General features: G+C 38.4%; 1 protein-coding gene across 4 annotated transcripts in view; it reads right to left on the bottom strand.

The window, feature by feature from the left end:
• FAM110B (family with sequence similarity 110 member B) overlaps window positions 1-25,028 on the bottom strand; it is a 114,319-nt gene that overhangs the window by 72,859 nt on the left and 16,432 nt on the right. For 3 of the 4 annotated variants that reach the window (XM_058833425.1, XM_058833428.1, XM_058833429.1), the window contains one exon: window positions 11,323-11,447. The gene's annotated coding sequence lies outside the window, so the exon portion shown is untranslated. Of the gene's footprint in view, window positions 1-11,322; window positions 11,448-13,301; window positions 13,383-25,028 lie in introns of all 4 variants that reach the window. The other variant, XM_058833427.1, reaches the window with a different exon arrangement.

Genomic DNA, 25,028 nt, shown 5'->3' with positions numbered 1-25,028 from the left:
GGATACCTTCTCCTGCTTCCCTTAACACTGATAGTTAAAATTTGGACTATGACTTAAATAGATGAGTGCAGTACCTTAGTACAATCAAAAGCAATTGTCCAAGGAAATGTCATCTAATACTTGCAATTTAAAATTATCTTTCAATCTGATCTAGAGAATAAAGAAAACAGACATCATTCAGGTGAGTCAACATCTTCATTACAGGCTGCCTATTGCAATGAAAAAAGTGAACGAGCATTGCAAAAGGCGTTCCTGTAGAAATGAGTTATTAAGATGCAACTTGAAACAGTCACAAAGTAAGCATTGCTTATATAGATTTATTCATTTCTTTGAACCTGTTCTTGTTAGCAAAACACAGAAAGAGGAGATGACAAACAGAAGGCTCTATAGAAGACAATACTCTACAGGAATTACCCACAGGCAACAGAAGACTTCATTTAGAACTGATGCGAATACAGCAAGCTTGGAAATCGGACTGATTACACTTTAATGCCAAACAGTTCCAGATAAAGACAACTTAAATCACATTAAAATTACTGATTTTTGGCTGAGGTCATGTATCTCAGTCTTTCTTCATTTGAGCAGTTCACTCTAGAGTGCTTCTGATCAAATATTGCTTATATGACACAGGAGAAAATACTTCATTTCTTTGAAAACTTAGAGCACCTAACCAAGTATAATTTACAAACTGTGGCTGTAACAGGCAGCAGCAATACAAGTGACAGTGATAATATTTTTTTTTTTTTTTTTTTTTTTGTTAAACAGACCTATGCAAAAGCATGTTTCTTTCTGGAAAATGCTTTACAGATCAGAAAACTATTTTGAAGATGTTGACACATGTAAGTCAGGGAAGGCTGGCTCAGCTTCGAAACTGTGCATTTATCTAGCACAAGTATTTATACTTAAGTTATTAAGAAGCCTGTTAATAAGAAACTTTCTAATTGTTGGTAGTAACAAGCTCTTCTCATTACATTGTGCCATTGTAGGAGGACTTGGGACAATGGTGGAAAAAGAATCAGCCACAGAAGAGTTCAGAGAATTTATTTTCTATTCTTTGTACTCTTTGGACTTCAAGAGATCACAGAGCCTAGTACCAGTTCTTCTGGAAAAAAATAAATAGGGATTCTTTTCATTCAACACATCTTCTGAGAAACAGGCCTAGGTAGAAACATTTAATTTCACTGCAGAGCAGGTAATTCTGGATCACCCACTACCACCACCAATACATTAGCTGCCCTTATGGAAGGATAAAGACTATCTTGAAAAGCTACATTTGGTGCCATGATGCAGCTTCTGGTAAGCTAGGAGACAAGTCCAGAACTGGCAATGACAGTGGTAAAATTCCAGGACTGAGGTCCTCCACTGGAAGTTCACTTACAGCTCACCACCTTGCAGATAAAGAGAGCTGCTTCCTCCACAAAGGAGAGCCGCAGGAGTTCTTGGTGCAGAAAACACACAGCCACTGCCTTCTGAACAGCTCAATGCCCCATATATCACTACTGGTCAGCACTAACCAGGGTTCAGCGAAAAACCCACAATGGGCACTCAATGCTCAAGATCAACAGCCAATTGATTAATCTGATCTACTGGCCACATTTGGTACATCAAGTCCCTTATGGAATCATATCTAGTGGATGCAACAGGAGGGTTATCCTACCCAATGCCTCAATTCTGTAAACTTTCTCACTCAGACAGGGCCCCAAAAGCCTTTTTGTTAAATAAAAATTAGCTTCATCACAAGAGTTAAATTTCTTCAAAATAGAGAGAAGATTCAATGTAATTAGAACAAAAACAACCTCTCTCACATACTACGTGTTTTTGGAATATCCTTCCTCATAAATTTAACTTTAATCTTCCTTATAAAAATCTTACAAGGGCCAGAATTTGTTTGTTTTTAGGTTTTATGGCTCTTTCACGGAAGTAGTAAGATCACATACCTACTATTTTGACGGTGTACCTCTGGTAATTAATACAGCTGAAAATGACATTATCTCTGAACATGTATCCACCAAAGAAACAGCAGGAATACCTAGCCAGCATAGTTATTAGGGGTGAAGGTGGAAGAGCTGAGCATCTCCTAGGAGAATAATTTTACAATTGTCACAGCTGAAAGAAAAGCTTCCAAAAGAACAAAGCTTGCAACTCATACTAAGTCACTTCTGCATATTAACTCTGACTAGCAGCTGGGATCTTATCAAACTTGATTGTTGGTTTTGGTTTTTCTAAGCATTTAACAATCCAAAATAATCAGAAGAAAAGGTAGAGGCAATCCATATACCTCTTCCCTTCAAGTCATCTTCTCTTGAGAAATCAACTGCAGAATTTCTGGTTGACATGAGACAATGCAAGAGCCACAGAACTCCTTTAGGTACTGTGTGGTTTTCAGCAGTGACTGCCCAGAGCCACCTGGGAAACAAATAAGAGGCACCACGTGGGTTGTGTCCATGAGTACTCCACTGACCACTGTACTGCAGTGTGAATGCCACTGTTATCCTGTGGGCAGCCAAACAACACACTGACTCTGACCCCTGGACACTCATAAATGTGCTCAAAGATTCTTCTTCCTATCAACATTTTCTTCACTGTATTGGCTTGGAGAAGACCTGAATGCTTTTTTATCTTGGTAAATTGCTCACCTTCCTTCTACTAGGTCAGAACTTTAACATTAAATGATGGAAAAAACTAAATCTGTAAGGGGATCCTCCTAGCATTTTGGAACACATTAAATTGAAGGCCACATACAGTGTAGGCAAAACAGTGCTGAAAAAGACAACTTATTTCTCTTTCTCCAGCTGATGACCTTAATATGACTAACAGTCTGAGAAAAAGCAAAATGCTGAATAACAGAACTCCAGCAAGGACCAAATAAAGCCCAGAAATATCTCAAGAAGCAGCAAGAAATGGTGATGGTCTGTTTACAAAAGTTTGTGTAAACTGAATGAAAGTCTAAGACTTAAGAAGGATAGAGTTCCCTGCATGACTTCATGCTAAAGAGACTTTCTTCTAGTTTTTTGAAGTGCAACTGTATAACAGCTATACACCATGATGTGATTGTCATCCACTGACCTCTCTCAGTATCACAGCAAGCTTTGTGGTCCTGTTTTTCCCCCATCATCAACTTCAGCTATGGTTCACCAGTATCACAATAATACAGCTGGGTCTGTAATTCTCAGAGAAGTGTGAAATGAGCTGACACCAAATAAATAAAGAAAGGAGATCACTCTAGTGAGGAATGAATGATTCATCTTACAAGATCTTGTCCCTTCTCCTCTCTGCCTCTTGCAACTTTACATCTCTTCATTTTTGGGGGGACTGACAATTTTGGGCAATTCTTTAACTGTCAGAAATACCCTGCCAGACCCTCTCATTTCACTGCTTCTCTCAAGAGCACTCTGCAGATGTGTATCCCTCTTCTTTTCTGGACTTTGCAACACTAACCCTACTTCAAAGATACAGCTCAGAGGGCCATATCTCCCTCCGCTGCTTTCCCATCCACATGCTGTCCAAGGCCCTCCATCTCTACTTTTGCCTCTCCACCAGTGTGTTTGCAATGCTTTCTTCTGGGCAAGCTTTGTTGTCCCTCATTCATTTCTGTGAATATCAGTGACCCCTTCCCTCCCCTCCGACCCTATGCCTGTTTCTCCTTCCCCAAGACTTCCCATGTACACCAACCCACTTTCCCCAGCCTCTCACTAACACAAATCTCTCTACTAAGCAGCTTCCAAACATGGTTCAGCAATGCTGCTGAGCAGCACAGCAACCTCAGTCTCACCACCAGCCACCTTCTACTTCCACAGAGCCTCATTTTCCTAGATAGTGGCAGTGCATATATTTAATCTCTAAACTCTGCTGTTCTAATTCTTAAGAACTAGAGTAGCAAAAATAGGAGTAGTAGTAGCATAAAGTGCAAGTTCAGTAATAAAAAACTGCTAAAAATGCAGCCATCAGCCAGAAACAAGGGAAGAATAAAGACCATAGTCTCAACTATGAGCTGCTGCCATGAAACCACCTGTGAGGGGGTTCTTGAGCAAAAGGCATCTCTGAAAGTGAAAAACATACTAGAAATTATGAACTTTCAGTAAGATGGAGATGTGCAACCTTGTCATCTGAGAAACAGAGTTAAAAGAATAGCAGAACACTTGAACCAGTTGAAGAAAGAAAACCACATTTTCAGTTACTTCTGCAGGCAAATAAAACAAGATCTTGCACTTTCCAGAGGTGCACACTGAGTAAAAATCACAATGGCAAGAAAATGTAGTCTGTTCACCCACATTTTGCCTTTGAACCACCAGGGACATAACTGCTCAAGATACAGACTGGAGGAAACAACTGTTCCTTTGGAGGAACAAGATTTCTACAGCACGTAGAAAACAGACATCAGGCCTATCACATGAACACGTGATGTCCCACGTATTACCTGCGGCGTAACCAGTAAGATGAGCATGCACCAGTGAATTCATGCATCACTGTTCTTTTGCATAAGAGCACAGTTATATTTTTATATCATGTAGCAGAGCTGTAGCACAGCGTAAGAAAAGCTGGTGCCAGCAGAGGGAGGCAGCTGCTCTCCAGGACATGCATCTTCACATTCCCCGATGCACAGTAGGAAGCCAACAACTTTGTTTTTGTGGAAGTGAACTCACCCCTCAGCCATTGTGTAAATGTGGCTTTAAATCAAGCTGTAATTAGATTTTGCTGTATTTAACAAAACCCCTCTTGTGCTCCTCTTTTCCAGCTCTAGACAGGAAAGAAATGTATTTGTGGAAGAAAAAAGGAAAAAAGTTTATGCCTCTTCCCAGAGCATGTCCTGGCATGCACGCAAAAGCAAGTACAAAACATAACACAATAAGCTCACAGGACACTCAATCTTCACATTAAGTAGGAACACAAGGATCTCTCAGCTGGTCCACTGTTAAATGTCAGCTCATTATTATCAATATTCTGCTTCACCACATTAACCTTGTCAAAAGATACTAACAGTCCAACCCTTGGAGTTTAGCTTCTCTTCATAAATTTAATTCACTTGGCAGAAACAGAAGTGGAAAACCTCTGCTAAAGACTCAGGCAAATCAAGACTGCCACGTAGCCCTTCTAAGGACAGATTTTTTTTTCCCCCCCTCTCAACTTCTATAGTCATAGCATTCCCACTTTAACTGAACAGCTTTGTCCCCCACTAGCAGTCTTCGCATATACTTTGTATACAATCCAAAATAAAAATGTGTGTGGCTTTTTTTTTTGTTTTTTCAAACCTACTTTACTGTTGGAGTCTGAGATACAGAGTGTGTGCCCTTGTTTCTAATACTTAGTTCTAAGATTCAAACAAACACTGAATTTCATATAACATTAAATTCATGAGCATGTTTTCATGGTGATACATGAGAACAAAAAGTTAGATAGAAAAAGTGTAAGTGTGTAGATTAGAAAGTTTTTTAAATCACTGAGTGAAAAAGTAGTTTAGAGAACAGGAGACAAGATAGAAGATTTAGGGTGTTGTCTCTTGTCCTTCTTCTTTCTTCTTCATGTTCTTCTCCTAAGGGTTTTTGGGTAGTAGTAAGTGATTGGATAGAAAATACCGTAGTGCAGCACACAGGTGTTGGGTCATTGGGTCACTAAGAAAAATAATTTAGTTAGCATCTGTTAATTGGGTAAATGGACATATAAAAGGCCTTGAAGAAGATTTTTGTTAGATAGATTTTCTATCATAGCGCACACAGCTCCTTGTACCTTGTAATGCTGATAAGAAAAGAATAAACAACTGAGACCGAACGAGAAAAAACTGTCTCCCTCTCATCAATCTTCAGTTCAAAGAGAACAAGAACCTAACCCAAAAGTCCATAACGAGACACTTTACTATAATACATGTTGCACGAGGTGGTTTTATTTTGTGCAATTTCTTTATAAACTAAACTGCATAATTCTCCTGCACTTTATTTTTACACTGCCATATGCGGAAGTGCACAGAAATGAAGTTGAGTTCACTCAGAATAATAAACAGCTTCAACTGTATTTTGATTACAGGCTTACAAAGAGCTTTATGGTGGTGGCAACACTAGTGGATACACAATGGTAAACTGATGCAAGGAAGTCAAAACGACATGCTCAAGGCACACAGCAAGTCAGCTGTTGTTTTAACAACAAAAAGTTTCTGCTCTTAATCTAGACCTTCTCAGTGAGTCAAAACCTACTGATAACTATCTGGTCTTATAAATAAGTTTCAGGTCCTTTAGAAGAAATGAGAAGAGACAACTGCTAATTACTCACACATAGACATCTAACCACTGCCTAAGATAAAATTATTTACAAAGTTACTAATTTTTAGGACAGCCTGAAAAGTGTACCTTTTCTAAACCAACTTATTTTAAGAACATATACTCTAACAGCCTAATTCTCTACAAATCATCTGTTATGCTGCAAGTTTTAAGAAACCTAAAGCTGATTTAGACAACTCAAAAGATAACCTCATTCTGAAGTAATTTTGCAGTTTCATCTCTAAATGCAAAACACCAAGGTAAGAACAATATTGGAAGTAGATTATCCTCCTACACACGTAGGAAAATTCTTAAATTTGGTTGTTGTTGGTTGGGGTTTTTTTAGTAGCCAATACTACCTCTATCTTGAAGGATAATGAAGTTTTGGTTCAGCACCAATCCAAAATGACAATATGAAAATTCTTGCTATGTGCAAAGAGTTTCTGATAAATCATCTCAGCAAAGGCTCACAGTATCCTAATCCTTACTCTATCTCTACTAATACATAAACAATTAAACATTCTGTATGAAAGAAACCTAAATTTGGCATAATCAAATAGATTATAGGTAAATTTCTTTTCTCTCACCTTCTTTGACTCATAGAAAACAAGAATTTTTCTGCAAGCCTGAAAGTTGTCACAGTATAATGCCATTTACAACTGTGTGAAACATTTTGAATATTAATGCCTAAGCAAGCCAGCAATTTAGAAAAAAAAGAAAAAAAAGAGAGAAATCCCATAAAGCAGGTAGTGGATGGTATGGCACACTAACTCAGAAAGGCAAGTTTCTACACAACCTCTGAAAGTAGAAGCATACAATAGGATTAGCCTTATCTTATTTAAGTTTCTTAATAGCAAGACTGCATTCTCCTGACGGCATACTGTTTCCAGCAGGACTCAAATTCCGAGTAAGAGCAATTCTTAAAATAAAGCAGCTATGTCTGGCAGAGCTGGAACCATGAGGACAACATGAACACTCAAACCAGTTTATTCAGGTTTGACTCAAGAGGAAAAACTACATTTCAGGCTAGACAAAAATAAGACCCAACATACCTAAAGAAGCTTCCAGACTACCATTTTTAGGTCATGCCCTGTACTTTTTCCTGTTTTTCAATTCATACATAGGAAGGTCAGTTCATAAAGAGGATTCCACTGTGGCATTTCAAGTCAGATTATTCTCTACATAATAATTAGTGCTGTTCCTCACATCACTTGTATACTGTTTTGCTAGTCTGAGAATGTTGTGTTTATTTCTGAGAAGCTTTTTTTAATCCCTTCAAAGTACCAGCATCCTAAGCACAGCTATCTCATGCTCCATGAACTTTAGTGCAAATGCTTTAAGAGTTTCTTTTCTTCTTAACAACTTCATTACAGTTTTTACACAGAAATACAGTGCTTGTACTGTAACCATGCAAAGCAAATATTCTGTAGTAAATGTAAGCTTTATTCAAAGTGTAGCTTTAGAAGTCTTTATGGCATACTCCAGCCTGGACTGCCAGCACTAATGCAGAGAAAATGGCAAAAGGAAAACTGTAATGACAGACCTTTCATGCTAACAAGAACTGTGGAATGGTCAAACAGAAAACTTATGGGCCAAACATATTTCCAAAACGAGTCTGCTCCACTTCGCTAACCCATGACATCCCAAGCTACCCCTACAAAATGACCTCAATTCCTCTACACCGGCTTCTCCAGCTGTTTGCTCACCATGAGATCGTTAAGTATATGAGAGAAAAATGGCTGGAGGATAAAAAAACCTGGATCACAGTTGCATGAGAAATGGAAGTAGAACTTTCCTTCTTAAAAAGAAGATGAAATGTCCTTTTGGCAAGCTAGCAATCAAGTTGTGATTTTCCTTCTGCTAGAACTAACTGTGACCAGGACACAGACCACCAGTGCCAAGAATTTCCAAATAAATACAGCATTCAGGGACAGCAGCAGTGTCAGGGATCCCTATGGGTCATTCTAGAAAAGACCTTCTGCCAGAAGTAAAGATCTTAAGCAAGACTGAAATCCTGTTAGGGAAAAAAATATGGAGAGAAACACCAACAGCCTCTTATAGCAGAGTTTAAATACAGTCAAAGCTATTAGAGAAAGCAGTGAGGAATCAGAAAGGAAACAAAGACAAAACAGTTGGTGTACTATGAAAATCTGCACTGTTGCTTCACTTATGAAAAAAACCCACGGTTCTCCTCTACACTTCTTTTGGACTCACACAAAAAACTCTTGCATTTTACCTCTTCTAGTAAGAGATAAATCAAACAACATTTAATATTCAGGGCTTATTCTGTACAAACTGGAAAATTGTTACACTAGCCCTTAACGCTCACACTGAATGAGGGCTTGCTTTTTGGCGTTGCCCTTTCTTTCGTTTATTTTTATGAGGGGGCAAAAAGACTCCACTGAAAGGCACACATGGCCATGTACATAGATCTGCTTTTGCTGATATCACTACCACAGATCTAAGTACTGTAATTCAGGAAAAGTAAAAAATCACTGAACGATTTCATGAAAAAAAACCAGAAAACATAAGCCCACTGAACCTGCTATTTTGAAATCCAATCTAGTATTAATGGCAATAAAGCAAAAAATAAAATCCAACACCACAATCTCAGAGATACAGTGATGCCTGAATAAATCAAAATCACCAGTTTTGGTTTGTGGTACAGAAGTTTACATTTGAATGCAGCTGGATTGCAGTCAGCTAGCCAGCTCTCACAGCAGCCCCTCCAAGCTGTATTGATTTCTAGGGAAGAAAAGGCACTGTAAATCTGCCTGAGCAGCATTGCGTCATACTTTTGGTTGGCTTGGAAAAAAGCAAATTAAATGTTTTCCATTAACATGGTAAAGAAGCTATACAATTTTGTTTTTATTTCAAATAGAGTCTCAAGTTACAGAACACTTTAGCTAACTCTGTGGCAAGGACTACATGCTCTGTGTTTGTGAAGCCAGCAATTCATGCTTATGTGAAACCAGATGTGTGCACTGCACAGTTCCCAGGGCTGGGAAGGGTTTTTTAAAACGTGTTGCTGATGATTAAAAAGGACTCTGCTTTTCACTTAGATCATGGAATATACTGCCACAGAAACATGTTCTTGCAGGGAAGGGGAAAGAAGGGAAGAGCAAAGAGTAGGAAGCAGAAGAAAACTTGAAGGCCATAAAAACCACACAGAGAGAACAGCTTAGGAGCAGTGGTGTAGTACAACAAAGAGCAGCACAGTTCTAAAAAGCAATAAGCATAACATGATTTGAGGTAACAAGAACTCCTTGATCAATTATTCATATAATTTACAACAGTTACAGCTGCATCAATGAGGAAAAAAAAAGAATCTAGGGCAAATATAAAATCTTCACAGCTATGAAGTGTCCTTGATTTTCACCAGAACATTTGGCCGTCTCGTATCATGTGTTTCTAGTTAGCAACAAACCCCTCCAACAAAGGGAAACAAGAGACAGAGAGGCACAGAACAAACTGTGCTGTTTGCCTTGCTGGAAGCAGTGAGAGTGTTCAAAGCTGCATTTCACTCATGGATGCTATGCATCACCAAAACCAAACACTGCACTAACACTGCTGTGTTTGAAACCTAACCACCATTCCACCTAGATACATCCATGTACCCCATGGGATTATGAGGAAACCTTCTGTCAAGTCTTTACTCTCTCAACACATAAAACTGCACTTCAAAAATAAATAAATGTTTAAATAACCCCCAGAAGAAATGATGTGTCTTTGTAACGTATTGTTATCTCAACTTGTATTGCTTTGTGTACTCCTAAGGCAAATGTGACAAAGGGAAGCATTACGAAGGTAAGATTTTTGGATAGGGTTTTTGCCTTCAGTTTAAAATCACTTTGTAATGAGCAGCAGCTTTTCTGCTCTGTCAAGGTTTGAATACAGTGTCCTCTGTTGTTCTAGATGACCCTGCTAGTGGACTGGAGAAACATGCGTGCAGCTGAAATCCAAGAAATGTGAAGCAAAGAGAGGGCGTGGTGCAGCAAAGGGATGAGGGGGCCTAACTGTGCTTGCTGCATTCACCCCCAGATGTCAACAGCAGATCATGAGGGAAGGTTATGAGTTGAAGAACTGACTCTGCTAATGGGAGAACTTAACACTGATTTTGATTTTACTCCACGGACGGAAAGACAATATACTTAGGTCTAGCTCAGAGCTCTAATTTCAGTTTAAAATAAAATCAATAAAGGATTAACTAGAAAAAATCTGTAATTCTTCTCAGGTGAATCAAGAAATAGTTATTTAAGAAGCTTTCCAACAATGAAGTTAACACCTTGCAACAGGTAGTTTTTAAAAATGGAGAAGCTGACAGAACTTTAGAAGCACCTACATTCAATCCTAAATAAACCTGTAAGAAACATTTCCACTACTACTCACTTTTTTTAGCCAACTCTCTACACTTAGTTCAGTTAATCTTGTCAGTATGAAGATTCGGTATATACCATCATTACATTCAAAACACTGGCAAACAAAACCATAGCATAGTCAAATCTCCCTAAGTGTGTGCAACTCTAGCATTGATAAGTTCAGCAAAGTTCTTGGGGTCACGTCTTTTTCTTCCATCAGTATTTATCCTGTACAAGCAAGAGTGGGTTCTAGGTGCTAAGAAATTACCACAGTGCTGATAAACAAAGTCATCATATACAAACCTCATTCATCTCCCACTGCTGGAGATACCAGAGAGCATGTTCATATTTTTGTGGCCACTCAAAGCGAGCTCTGAATGTGGCACTTGGAAATGGGATATGTTTCTAAAAACACAGCATGCTGTAGAGCTCAAAAACAGCCTGTTCCCTTGCCAACAAAAAACTGTAGATATATCTTTCTACTAATAATCTAAGGAATTATTTCTGGCTCTAACCTACAATGCATATTATGTTGTTTTCCTATCCCATTCCCCAGCATTGTCTATTACATTTGTATCAGGTAGCAAGGAGCTATACACACAAAGGAAGGAGAAAGCTCAGAGATGCACCTGAGTGTTTATTTCACAAAAAGAAGAATCCTTATTTTGAAAACTGTACCAGATAATTCAATTTGCTTGAAAACTGAATCACTTTACCTTGGTATAAGACTTCTGAACTCCTGCTAAGGCTGTCCGGGCCGTTAGGAGGTCTTTAGCAGAGATCTTCAGATGAAGGCAGATCTCTCCACCCTTGGACTTCCAGAGGCTCCCTGCAGCAATACCTGGAATCACAGCAACAGGAAAGGCATTTAGCTTTATCAAAACCACAATTTTAGAATGGATAAGAGAACAGTGTCCTTAAAGGCTGCATCTTGGTTTAAGCAATGTAAACTTCCAAAATTAGAACCCTACATCTTCTTTTGGAGACTTCAAGGCTGCAAAGAGGTGTTTAGCAATACTGGACAAGCTTTCAGCCAGCTATAGAAGACTCTAGCCTTTACATTGCCAGTCTCAAAGCATTATCTCCAAGCTCTGAAATGTAACAGGTGACCGACAGGTATCAATTCTGAATTTCTCTCATGTCGTTATTTTCCCCACATTGAAACCGGTCAGAGACATGCACTGGAAATGCTTCAGGGCAAAGAGCACAAGTGTGACACATCATCTTCTCAGGGGACTCACACACGGCTGTGCCTCTGCAGGCAAGAAACAGTGCCTGCAAACCACCTAGCCTAGCCTCCCTGCACATGACCTGCAGCCAGCTGACAAAGCAGTCCTTGTTAAAAGTACAGTCCAGAACACTGATTTATGCTCAGAAAAATTAAAAAATAAAAATCCTCAACTTCCACCATCAGAAGGGAAGGAAAACAAGGTTGTCTTCCTGAAATGAATGTATTTCAACACTGCTTTATACATGCAAAACAACCATACAGAACTTAGTAGTTCACAAGCTGTGACCTAAATCCCTGTTCATGTTCCTTTTCTCAAAATGCCACCTGAGGTAAGACCAGCTCTAATCACACAGAAAAGTACTTTGGTACATGGGATTTCTGTGGCTTGGTTTTATTTGACAGTATGTGGTCAAGCACCCTTACTGGCACAAGCAGATGGCACAGCAGCTTCCTTTAAGCAAACAGTTCTGAGTGGTTTCAAATGACTTTAATTTTCTAATCAGCTATTCACTCCAGAAACAGGACTGCAGTCAGGTTAGAGACCATGTGATGAACACAGGGCTCCTTTAATAAAAATCTCAAAAATATATGCAGAAACAGCTTAAGCACAAATTCAGGAAAACCATTTTTGGTCTCATACTGTTAACAAACCAAACAGGTAGCAATATTCATCAGACACGAATTACTTTGAGCTTCTCCACTCAGTCTTTGGGGACCCTGACTGAGTTTGGGTCTTGACATTAGTACACTGAAGAGTTTGTTTGTGTTGGGCGGGTGGATGAAGTCTGATCTTAGCAGACTGACTACCTTTGAAACAGTGGTACAACAGAAACAAGTAACAATGGGGGGATTTCAGACATATTGGTATCTGCATGTAAGTACTTAAAATTAGAAAAAAATAACGAGACAGATGAAGGGGTAAGCATATTCAGAATGATGTAGTATTACAGCTACTCAGCTATTATGGACCTGCTGTCACAGCATTATTCTGATATTTGGTAAAAGAAAAAAAATATTTTCAACCTTCCCTTGTTTAGTACAACACAGCACAAAAACAAATTATCAGGTAGAAATACACTCTCATATTATTACAAATTATTCTGATATCCACATTACTGTATTTTAAGCAGTAATACTGAATGATGCTCATTCTAGTCTAAAAAACAAAGCAACTCTAAGTTGATATTCGACAAGTCAAAGGGAAAAAAGTGAACATGGTCATTAGCTGCAGCTAGTAAATCTGTTCCAGCCATGTTGCTTGGCCAACAGCCTGAGCAAGTTCAAGTACAAACACTTTCATTTCCAAGTTGAGTGACAAATTTTAACAGCTATCAAGTAGTCAGGATAGAACACATCCCTAAAATCCCCAGAAGACTGCTAGATGTACAGCTTATAAACAAAAGCTTGCGACAAAATACTGTAGGGGGAGAAAGGTTGTGACTTTTTGTGCAGGTAAATATTCACCTTCACAAATGTCTTCCCTTCTGCCTGTTGAAATGAGAGTCCCTTTCTTTTTGCTTCTCCACTAAATTCCTGGTTTAGAATCTGCAAAAAATATTGTCACAAATTTATATCTGGTGTTTAAGTAATGTTAGCAGTCTCATAGGGGAAATAAATATCACTGAATTGAATATATTCGTGTTTAAAGATGAAAGTATGGTATTGAGTGTATGTGTGTGTATGCATCTGCACAAATATATGTATATTAAATATTTATATTATCAGTCAGCTTCTCTAAAGTGCTCAGAATAGCACTTTAAAAATATTTTTATGAACCTCTTTTGTATTTATAGACTACATCCTGAGTTTCAGCCTTTATCCAACAAGCTGGAGCCTTTTATGACACATGTAGTTTCCTGTTTTGGTGTCCAGTATCAACAAGTCTTAGGGATTTTTTTTTTTCTGAAAGGACTTTTCATCCTCAATGCTATGTTCTTCCTCTCTTGCTAAGTATAAAATCAAAGTTTTAATACTTACAAAAATACACATCTCATGGAAGAGAAGCCAAATGTAATTTAGAAGGATTCATGAATGAATGAATGAATGGCCTTCTTATTCTAATAATCCCAAAGGCATCAATCTAAACCTTCAAACCTGACTCAAGTCTACCATGAGGTTTCCATAATCCAAACTAAAGTCTTTAAAAACGTAGGATTTCCTTACAAAGAAATAAGACGATATGGAAGCTCAGCAGCATATGATTAAGCATTTGATAACTTGATGCTTTGATAAGGCGTTACCTTAATCTCTGTCATGGAGGAGAAGCGTAAGTCAGGAAACTGAAACTAAGCAGCTGGAGGAATCTAGCTACTCAGACAAGGTATACTGTCTGTGTCAAAAAATGATATGAATGCTCTCTGCAGCCAAACCTCTGTGAGAGAATTAAGTTATTTAACAAAGCAGAAGAGGTAGAGAAGATGTCAGCTTTATATGTAACTAGAAACAAGGGAATATCCAGCAATGTGTATTGTGAAAAACTATTCAATCCTTTTAATGCAGACTCTACATTTTCACAGGCAGCAGGTACAGACTCGCTACTCTCACATCCCTATTATTTTCAGGTAAAAATCTTGCATCAAGCACAAATTAAAAGGTATAGTCAATTTAGAGAACACAATTTTCAGAAACATTAGTGGAGTTTTGTTAGAAAGGACCCATATCTACTAACTCTGGCAGTTTCTACTCCTGCAGACAGACTTATTTTCATTAACATCAACAATTAAACTAAGTTGTAATCTGTTCCCATATCCAGCATCAAGCCCCTGAAAAGATGGAGGGATCAAATTAAAGATATACAGAAAAATCTCAAGTCAGGCACTTCCCACAGTTAATATTATACATTCATACTTCACACATTGCTACTTTAATTATTACTCTATATTACTTCCATTGGCTAGTGAAAAGCATCTTCAGTACTGAAGGTTTTCCTTCTGAGATGGAATAACATTCATGTTTTCTGACATGATACCCAGTTGATAGGAGTATTCATCCCAATTCAGATCAAGACTAGTAAATTTCATTGCAAAGTAAGACACCTACAGGATACAAAGAGGAGCCTTACTCCCCACCAAGTTTGACAAAAATACTGTTAATTTTCCCAAGCAAGAGTTACATTCACTGGACAACTGGAAGGTAGCAACCTCTTTAAAAGTTTCAAGGCCTCACTACCACTATTCCTGCAGCTGTGAGTATTTCACAAGGAGACTCTGGATCAGCACAGCTACCTAGCCTCTATAAACTGTCAGGGAAAGTTACAGTACCTTTGCAGAAGCATGAAAGTGCACTAATTTCCTAAACATTAATTACACTGAAACAAAGCTTCAATTAGTACCAGATCACCACCAACACACTAATATTTTTGTTTGCTGGTGTGTACAGATGCAGGTCTGAGAAACATGTCCAAAAGGGACAAAAAGCAGTTCTTCATTTTACCTTTATTTGTTTGGGCAGACCACATTCTCAGCTACTCTCTTTTTTACTCACCAACACCAAGGGTTTAATTTACAGTTTGTATCAGTTATTAAAATATAATAGGAGCAAAAAAAAGGAACACAGAAAAACAGGTTTTCTGGCCAGCCCATTGCCTGGTTCTACAGGAGAAAAAAAAAAAAAAAAAGAAAATATAGACATCATGACAGAGTAATTAGAGTGCTTAAGCATCAGTGGGCAGCCTACTGAAACAGGGCTCACTCCAAAGATGAGCAAAAAGAGATAGTGTGTTTTTTGAGGAATTGTTGTAGAGGGGAATGAAGGACAGTGAAATTACAAGACTTGAGCAAAGAGGCAGCATGGAGAGACCTGATGGGTTTCCATGCTGTCACTTTCTTTGTGCACCTGAGGAACAACAGCCAGATGTCAAACAAACTAAGGACAACAAAAAAAACCATCACAACCAAGCCTTGTAAGAATGGTGGCAGTCAAGAGGATAAGAAACAATTCTTATAGAAAACCATTCCTTCAAGAAACTCCTCAGAAAAGCAGCAGATGATGGACAGTACTCCTCAGCTGAAAGCACAAACACAATTCAAGGGAACCAACTAAAAACTGCAACTGGGAATTTATGAACTGTGTTTATTTGCTAATGTACCACTTCCTACCCTCTTCAGTCTGTGAATATACACCTCTTGCCAAGGGACTTGAAAGAACAAAGCCTGTATAACTTGTGAATGTTCCTGGGTTTGGTGACAACAGCCAACTAAGAGTTCAAAGAAAGGCTGCAAAATGAGGAAAATGAGGCACATGATGAAAAGCAAACAATGATTCAAGAGTGGGGTGGTGTGAGAAGCAGAAAAGGCCTTGACACTGTGCAAGCTCTGCTCAGGAGTAAGAAAAACATCTCTGTATTATCAACACTGATTTCAGCACAAATCCAAAACATGTCTCCAGACCAGCTACTATGAAGAAAATTTACTCTATCCCAGCCAAAACCAGCACAAAGTGACACCAGAAGACAGGCTTAAGAAGGGGCCTGGAACCATGGTTAATTTTAAGTAAGACCAGGAAATCACCGTGAAAGGGAATAGGAAAATGCCACAGTGCCTTATTACTGTAAACATTACAGAGAGCCATAAAATAGGGAATAGAAGCTGAAATTAAGACAACATAAGAGACTTTTTGTATGAGTTTTTGGTGAATTGTCTATCAGTTTAAAAATAAAAAAGTCAATGAAGCTCTGAAAAAGGACATGATAAAAGCAGCTAATTTTCAAATTTTCAAAAAACAATGTATTCTCTGAGACCTTACTGATGGTCCAGGGAAGATGTTGGTATACTGTCTCAAAGTTATTTCCCAAATATAATGATTTCTGAATGACAGCCTGGGTAAAATCCCAGAAGTAAGTCAAATTCTGAAATATCCTGCTTTTCAGTTTACCATTTAGCTTTATTCATTTTTCATAGTCCCCATGAAAGCATAACCACTTTGTTGTTCATAAGATGCAAGCTAAGTAATTGGTTTGACTTTGGAACAAACATTAGAAGCAACCATATGCTATCACCATCTTTGCCTGCTATTTGGAGAAAATCTGAAGACAAGACATTGATGCAAATATACGTGAGTGCAATTAATTATTTGCAGCTCAAAGGGGAAACATGTATGTTACACTGCCTGCATTCTCACAATAAGATTTCTAAAAATCAGCAGCACTTAATGGGCAGAATTGGAAATCTACTAAGCATATGAAAAGCATGGAAATACAAGCAAAATTATGCATGAGACAGACTAGATCTAACAAGGGTGACACCTCTCTCTAGCTTTTAATAGTGATGCCATTATCATCTTAAGAATGATGGTCTGGAATACACAGACACTTCCAAAAGTCTTTGCAACATCAAAGTTACACAAATGTTCCTTAATGACTTCAGATTTGGACTCATGATTGTTTTTGTTGCAAATCCAGATCTGCATAAGATAAGCTGTGGAAGAGACAAGAGAATCCTAACCATTCCTGGTAGTGAACCCCTACATGAGATGTGTTACTTCTCCCTTGGCTGTGACCAAGGGACAATGATCAACATTCAAAGCAATAAAAGGGACACCCAATTCCATTCAATAATCAGATCAAGGCAGGTCTCAGGTTTTAAGGTCATAGTTAGATGCTGAAGCAAAACCTGCCCAAGCAATTTTGCCAGGGAATGATGCCAGGGAACTGCAAGAGTGGTTCTCCAAAGTACCTGAATGACTAGAGGCAGTATGACACTTTCATCAGATCTATGGGAAATCAGGAAGTGAGAAAGTGCCAAATGGCTACTGAACACCAAGCCATGCACACATTTTGGAGGAGTTTCACATCACCTTTGCCCACTGGCCAACACAACAAGACCTGAATTTATAAGCTTCAGAACTAGAACAAGCACAATTATTGATAATGAGATAGCTCCAAATGCAGAGGAAACCCCACCAGAGCACCCCCCAACCACCCAAGAAAAACCCCATAAAAAAAATAAACCCAGACAAAACACTTCAGAATTCAGGTTCAAAAAAGTTAGGCACTTCATAAGAAGTAAGAGACAACCAGCAGAAGGAATCAGTTGAGGTAAACAGTCACTGATTTATCAATTCATTACACATGACTGAAACACAGATGGACATTACAGCCTGTAAAGGTGAATTTTCTTCTGGCATGAAAGACTCCAGCTGACATTTCTACATTCAAGTTTCCAAGTAAAGACTTTTCATCACCAAGTTTTTAAAACCTCAAAGTAACAAGAATTCACTTTAATCTCTATTCTATCTCTGCTTAAGGACATCCACTTGCTTACCCTGATTCATACTCACACTGTCAGTTCTCTCTCCACTCTCAGTATAACCAGGAAGAATAACTTGGTTCCTGATTATTCAACTGTAATTGTTTCTCTTTGGATGTTTTACAGCTGGAGGAGGAAAAGATACAAACAGTATCTTTTGATATTCAGTTTTGACTTTAAATCAATCAACAAATGAAATGTTAGTAATAAAAGACAAGAAACAGACACATTACCCATGATAGGAAATACTAAATTTACAGTTGGGCTTCAAAACAAAACCCTACAGTCTACTTTGATGGGAATAAGATATACAAAGCTTTGACTTGGGGTCAGGCCACAGGGTCAAATACAGAAAGAGGATATAAATCAGACATTATTTCTAAAACTTACTTGCCAAAGGACAAGACAGTGAGTACGGAAGTATTTATGCAAATTTATCAACACTGAAAAAACATCAAGTACAAGGGTGTGCAGATGTCAGCCAGTCACAGATGTGCTGCCTTCTTTGCTTTAGCCTTCAGACCTAATCCCTGGTCCCAGTCAAGCTTGGGGACCTGGCTCTTACATCCAGGTTTTAAAGCACAGGAGCTCCCCAGGACAGTATATAATTGAGGAGTACCCCAGGGCCCACACTACTGACCATGCTGGGGATTCAGGAAGGCTCAAGTCACAACACCTCAGAGAACACACATTAAAATTTTTTCCTAGAAACTACATTAAACCACTACTGTTGCTTATTAAATATACCTAATACTGGACTACAACAAAGGACAAGCAGTTTATTGCTTCTCTTTGTGACCTGTTCCAATACTGCACTATTGTCATTGATAGGAACAGTAAAATGGTATCATGCAGTGAAAAAGAGCGCTGGGAATAGGATATCAATTATTTAACTTTAACGAGGCTGTGGAAAGAGTCCTTGCATCATGCCCAGCACACCATGGAAAAGGGATGTCTTACCAAAAAGCCTTCCTCCCTGGATGACAAGAAGCAGAGCCCATCTCCAGGCCATGGGCTCAGTACCTAGGATAATTCAGCAGATGGTCATGAAAACAGGAGTTAAGTGTTTTGCCAGCTCTGCAAAAGCCTACCTTCATTAGACGCATTTAATAATAACATTTTTGTTCTGCACACCACAATTTTGAGAAACAGAGAAGCAAACAGCAATGTAGTTACTGATGCAACTCCAGCTTAGAGACAGGCCATTTGAGGCAATTCTGTACAGAAGGAAAAAGTACATGAGATGCCACAATTGATTATTTTTCTTTTTTTAAATCTAGTCATAAAAAATTTGTTTATGCAAATAACCAGAATTTCAGTGCAATGGTACAGCACTTCCATATCCCAGAGAAAGCAAACCCAGGACCCTGTTCATCTCCAAGTAGCAGGAAGCTGGCAAACAAGCAAGGGGCAAGCAGCCAAACCAACCACTACTGCTAAGAGCAGCATAAATCAACAGTTTGAATCAGGCTTTACATTTCCTTTCTAAGGACTCTGCCATTTACTGATTCTTTTAGAAACATTTATCAACCTTGTATCAGGTCACTATGGAAAAGCATGAAAGAGGCAACAGTTGCAGAGCACCTCCACAGGTTTGACCTTGATTTGGGCTATTTGACTGTCAAATGTCACAACAGGAGTAAAATTTAAGAGACTACAATCTCATACTGTTCTGACATAAACATAACTCAGCATAGCTTAAGATAACGTAGAGCTTTGACACTTTTCTTATACTTTATAAAGAAAAATATCAAGCAGTCACATAATGTCACTAGATGCAGGACAAAAAGCCACAGCCAGCCATAGTCTTCCTTTGACAACTCTTAGCTTCATTTAACAGCACTGAATCCAGGCAAGAACGAAAGAGCAGGGAGTATTTAAAAAACAAAAAAAACCAGCTTTACAAAATGGAAACAGAATTTACAAAGTAGATAGCTACTTCAAAGCACCAGTCATAAAAGGAAAAGACGCATGGGAGCTTGCAGCTAGTCAGTCACATACTATCAGCCCATAAAGCAAGGACTCTGTTCTACTCTGAAGCCAAGGGGCAACTGAGAGATTGTCCCATCCTGTCACTCATCCTGAAACTACCTAGCAATTCTTTTTAAGTAGTGAGATGGACCACTAACACTTATGCTGCTTAACCTTTGGAATCCCAAAAGAATCTGCAGCTACGAGAATTATGCTGGTCATTTGGATAAAAAAAAAAACAAACAAAAAAACCCCCCAAAAACCTCCAAAAAGGTAAGCAACATTTTTCTACATCAAAACAGGTGTTTTCACTGGAGGCACCTACATATCCCTAAAGGTGTGCATTTTGATGATTCCTACAGCCTAATAAAATGTTGACATGGCATTCTTCTGTGTAAAAATTGACAATATCATGATCCTGCAGAAAAATCTGTGCAAGTTATTTACGAAGACAGGCACCCAAACAAGTACTAAATCCCAAACATCAAATTTGAACATTCCGAAGGTCAGTATGAGGTATCTAGGGAGATGCTGGTGTAACATACAAAATTAATCAAAATTATCAAAAGCACTATAGACAGAAGGAGTAAATCTTTAAGATAAGTCAAAGATCTGAAGAGGTATCTATCTTAATTGCAGTACTATAACTTCTACTCCTACATTTGCATAGTGTACAAACAATTCATTTACATGTTATTCATGTTATTCCCACAGAATCAGAAGAGTTTGCACTGGAAGGGACCTTCAAAGGCCATCCAGTTCCACCCCTCCGCAATGACCAAAGACATTTTCAAGTAGATCAGACTTCTCAGAGCTCCATTCAACCTGACCTTGAGTGCTTCCAGAGATGTGGCATCTACCACTGCTCTATGACCATAAAAAGGAGATAAATTTTCAGAGGCACGCTTTCTCAGACCCTGCTGAGAAAGTGTTTCATATCATGCAATTCAAGCAGAATATGTTTCAATCTGCTTGACACAAACCAGAGAATAATTATTATATTTTCAAGAAAAAGTAGTGTACCAAAAGTCACCATTTGATCACTAACTAAAAAACTTAAGATATACATGAACAGATGTGAACAGAATTTGACAGGCATTCCTAAAATACATTTGACATAATTCTTTCACGTGATTTATACTTTTAATGATCTTGATAATCTTTGCTCGTTTCACATGCAAATAACCTAACTACGCAAGTTAACTTTTTAATCCAGCACATTTCAAGTGAATTTCAACACTTTCAGAGTTGTTGGGAACAAACTTTCTTTGTATTGACAATACTTTAGCATTTACAATGCATAGCAATTTAATCAGGATGTTATAATTTGGTTCTGTGTGGGTGTCTACTGACTTGCTTCGAAGTCTGCTTCACATCTACAGAAGTTATTCACAAAGAAGATGTAATTATATTAATCACTTGGGCGGACTACAGTGTCTAAGGCTTCAGCACATCTCCCTTTGGGAAGTTAGGACCTGCAACTCCACATATTGGAAGGCTTCCCCTGAAAGCAGTAAATATATCTCTTGACTTTTGTTGTACAAACCCAGTTTTGCTGCTCCTGTAGCAGCACATAAACAGTCTCCTGTCTAATCTCTCCTACATCCACAGGATCCTGGGCAGGAACAGGAGAAAAGCAAAGCCGATACAGGAACCCTTAACACACACATTTTAACTAAAAATTACCTCTGCTCCCTCAAGTCTGCCCTCTTTCATACAGTGCTAGATACCAAAAAACAGACTCTGAAGTTCTAAATCCTAATATTTGAAGGAGCTACACCAGAAAGAATTTCAAAATGCCAACACAGAGGGCATCTAAATTAACCTAATTTTTTTTGTCCTTACATACATCATAACTTACAAGCAGAATGTTTATAAGAAGACTCTTACTGATTTACATAACTTGCAAATTGATGGAAAATTCATTACATTCCCCTGTGTAAGTTATTCCATGATTAATTATCCTGATTTAACTACCTTTGCTTTCAGGTCTAGGGTGACACAAAAGATTAAGATAAAATTAAAGGCTTCATACAACTATTTTCCCCAAGTTTGTTTAAACCTCTAATACAGTAGATTACTCTACCTGTAAGAGCCAAGAATTTCTCTATTCTTCCAGTTTAGCAGCAATTTTCCCAGTGTTCCCATTTTAGATATATAATACCAGGCCAAGTCACTGGTGCTGTGCAGCTAGACACACAGGGCAGTAGCTGCTGAGGAACAGCAAAGCTAGACAAGGCCAAGTGAGAGATTTCATGTTTTAGCATCTCTCAATGAACTAAACAAGAACTGGCAAGCCTCTATATTCATTTATTTTGCTGATGGGGATGTGTTTTTAGAAAGACAAAACAAAAAATCAGTCCTGTGGCCCATTTCGTTATATCAATACTATAAGCCCTCTTTTGGTTAGAGCATGGTCAACACTTGGGTCAGGAGGCTGGGGACATGGCATGGAGCTGGACAGCAGGCAAGGGGAAATGCCATGAGTCCCCAGCCCCAAGCTTGGCCCCACACTGATAAACACACAAAGAACAGGCTCCTGTGAGGTTCTGTGATGGTGTTCAAAATTCCACAGGGCAAGAAGGATATTGGTGTGCTGGAGCACGTCCAGAGGAAGGCAATACAACTGGTGAAGGGTCTGGAGCACAAATCTTATGAGAAGCTGATGAGGGGGCTGGGGCTGTTTAGTCTGGAGAAAAGAATGCTCACGGGGACCTTACTACTGTCTACAACTACTGAGAAGAGATTGTAGCCAGGTGGGGGTCAGTCTCTTCTATCAAGTGACAGGACAAGAGGAAATGCCCTCAAGCTGTGAAGGAAGGTTCAGATTGGATAATAGAAAAACTTTCCTCCCCAAAAGATCTGTCAAGCATTGGAAAGCATGTCCAAGGAAGTGATGGAGTCACCATACCTCTGTGTAGATGTGGTGCTCAGGGACATGGTTTAGCAGCAGACTCTCCTGACAGTATTAGGTTAATGGCTGGAATCAATGACCTTAGAGGTCTTTCCAAAACTAAATTACTATGATTCTAAGGTCAACATCTTAACACCCTGATGGGAAAGGAAAATGCTCCCATCCATGTTTGAGAGCAACAGTGCTTCCCCAGTGAGGAAGCTTTCCACTCATGATGGATAATTTTTGAGAAATAAAGCTTTAAGTTATTAATAAGAATGAAATCGCTTGACCTAGATTTTCTCCAGCTTAAAAAAAAAAAAAAAGGCATACACACACACAACACAGCCTTCCTCTAAAAACACAAACACATTACACTCATCATAAAGCAGAGCACATCAAAATAGATATTTTACAATGAAAACAAGAAGAGGCTTTTTGTGCTCCTCCCTCACCCAGCTTTGTCCAAGAACATGAATACAGATGATGTTTGATTAAAACACAAACCTGAACCCCAAGTTTCACGTATTTACTTTTCAAAAGCATTTTACAATTTGATTGTCTTCTTGCCTGCTGTGATAATTGATGAAAACTACACAGGGATTAAAATGAGCACAGGTGCATGTCTACATAGTTCAAAGTGATTTGATCTCGAATGAAAATAATAATAATAATATAAAAAAGCTTGAGTATTTTTAGGAGTGGATTTAGCATAGCCTAACCAAATAAGCCTAGATTAAAAGTAGGATTTTACAGTCCAGATTTCATGTTACTGAAATTTAAAATGTGTATTTCATAACGTATCAGAAACTTTTGTGAGTAGTACCTGATTTACTTGCATTTACAGCCCTCCATATCACACAAGTCAGAGCAGATCCAGAGAAAAAATAAAACCACTACAAACAGTAAAGAGCACCAAAATACAATACAAGGGCATGTGTCACAAAAGACATTTGGCACTAAATCAACCTTATTTTTAAATTTGTGAGAGGTGAAAGGAAAGTCTATGCGCTGAGAATATCTTTCTGCCAATATACAAATCAGCACAAAACCCGTGCTTATTTTCTTTGCCAAATTTATCCTGCTACAGCTGAATCACAACTTCCTTGCACCCATGAGGTCAGGAAGCATTTGAAAAGAAATGCACGATACAGCTAATCTTTGTGTCAGCTCATCATACCTAATGCAAAAAACATTATTTTCCCCATTTTTCTGTCCCAGCTTCCTCCAGCAAAGCTAACTAGTATGTTGCTAATCCCAAATTTGTTGCACTACTTTGTTAAACAGATTTAAAAGACAAATGCACACAAATCACACAGGATAAAGAATTTATTCTGTGCTCAAGGCTTACTGCTGAGCTTCTATTAAGAATTGAAAAAAAATCCACAAACCAACAGCACTCAATTGTAGAAAAAACAAATTTATTTGTCTCAAAGGAAGACTCTACACTTACGTAGACTTCTTTACACAACAGCTGCTTTCTTGCCTAAACTACCTAAAACACTGTTCCTACAATAACATGTATTCAATCTTCTTTCTGAAGCAGAATCCAATATATTTTTAGGCCTCTGAATAATAACAGCAGGAGATTACAAATATATGGATCAGAGATGGAAGAATTCCCTATCCTCCCTTCCCTCCCCCATGCAGGGAGGGCAAGCTTCTGACTCGCTCCTAAGGGACACAAGAGCTAATCAGCACTTCCTCCCAACAGGCTTAATTTTCACTTAAGCACCTCTTTGACTAGTGAGAATGAGGGAACACTGGCAATCACTTCACAGAAACACATCAGTGAAATTGTCAACATCTGAAATTTTCCCCAGTAACTTGATTTACCTCCATACATTTTCCTGTACACCTTAGCTACGGATTTAAACTTTTGTAGCACCCAAATATAAATTAACTCAAACTCCATGTCAAACATCTTATTAGTGGTTTTGAAACTCCTGAAATTTTGACTTTAGATTTTCATACAACTCTCAGAGGACTCACCAGGGCACCAAGCCCAGTTTTGTAATAGACTGGTAAAGAAACGGAAATTAAGACATGAAAACCTGAAAAAAAAAAAAAAAATTAAGCCGC

This window comes from Poecile atricapillus, chromosome 2, assembly GCF_030490865.1.
Source record: "Poecile atricapillus isolate bPoeAtr1 chromosome 2, bPoeAtr1.hap1, whole genome shotgun sequence".
Lineage (NCBI taxonomy): Eukaryota > Metazoa > Chordata > Aves > Passeriformes > Paridae > Poecile > Poecile atricapillus.
Note: the sequence above shows the minus strand (reverse complement) of the source record. Positions and strands in the feature narration are given on the sequence as shown.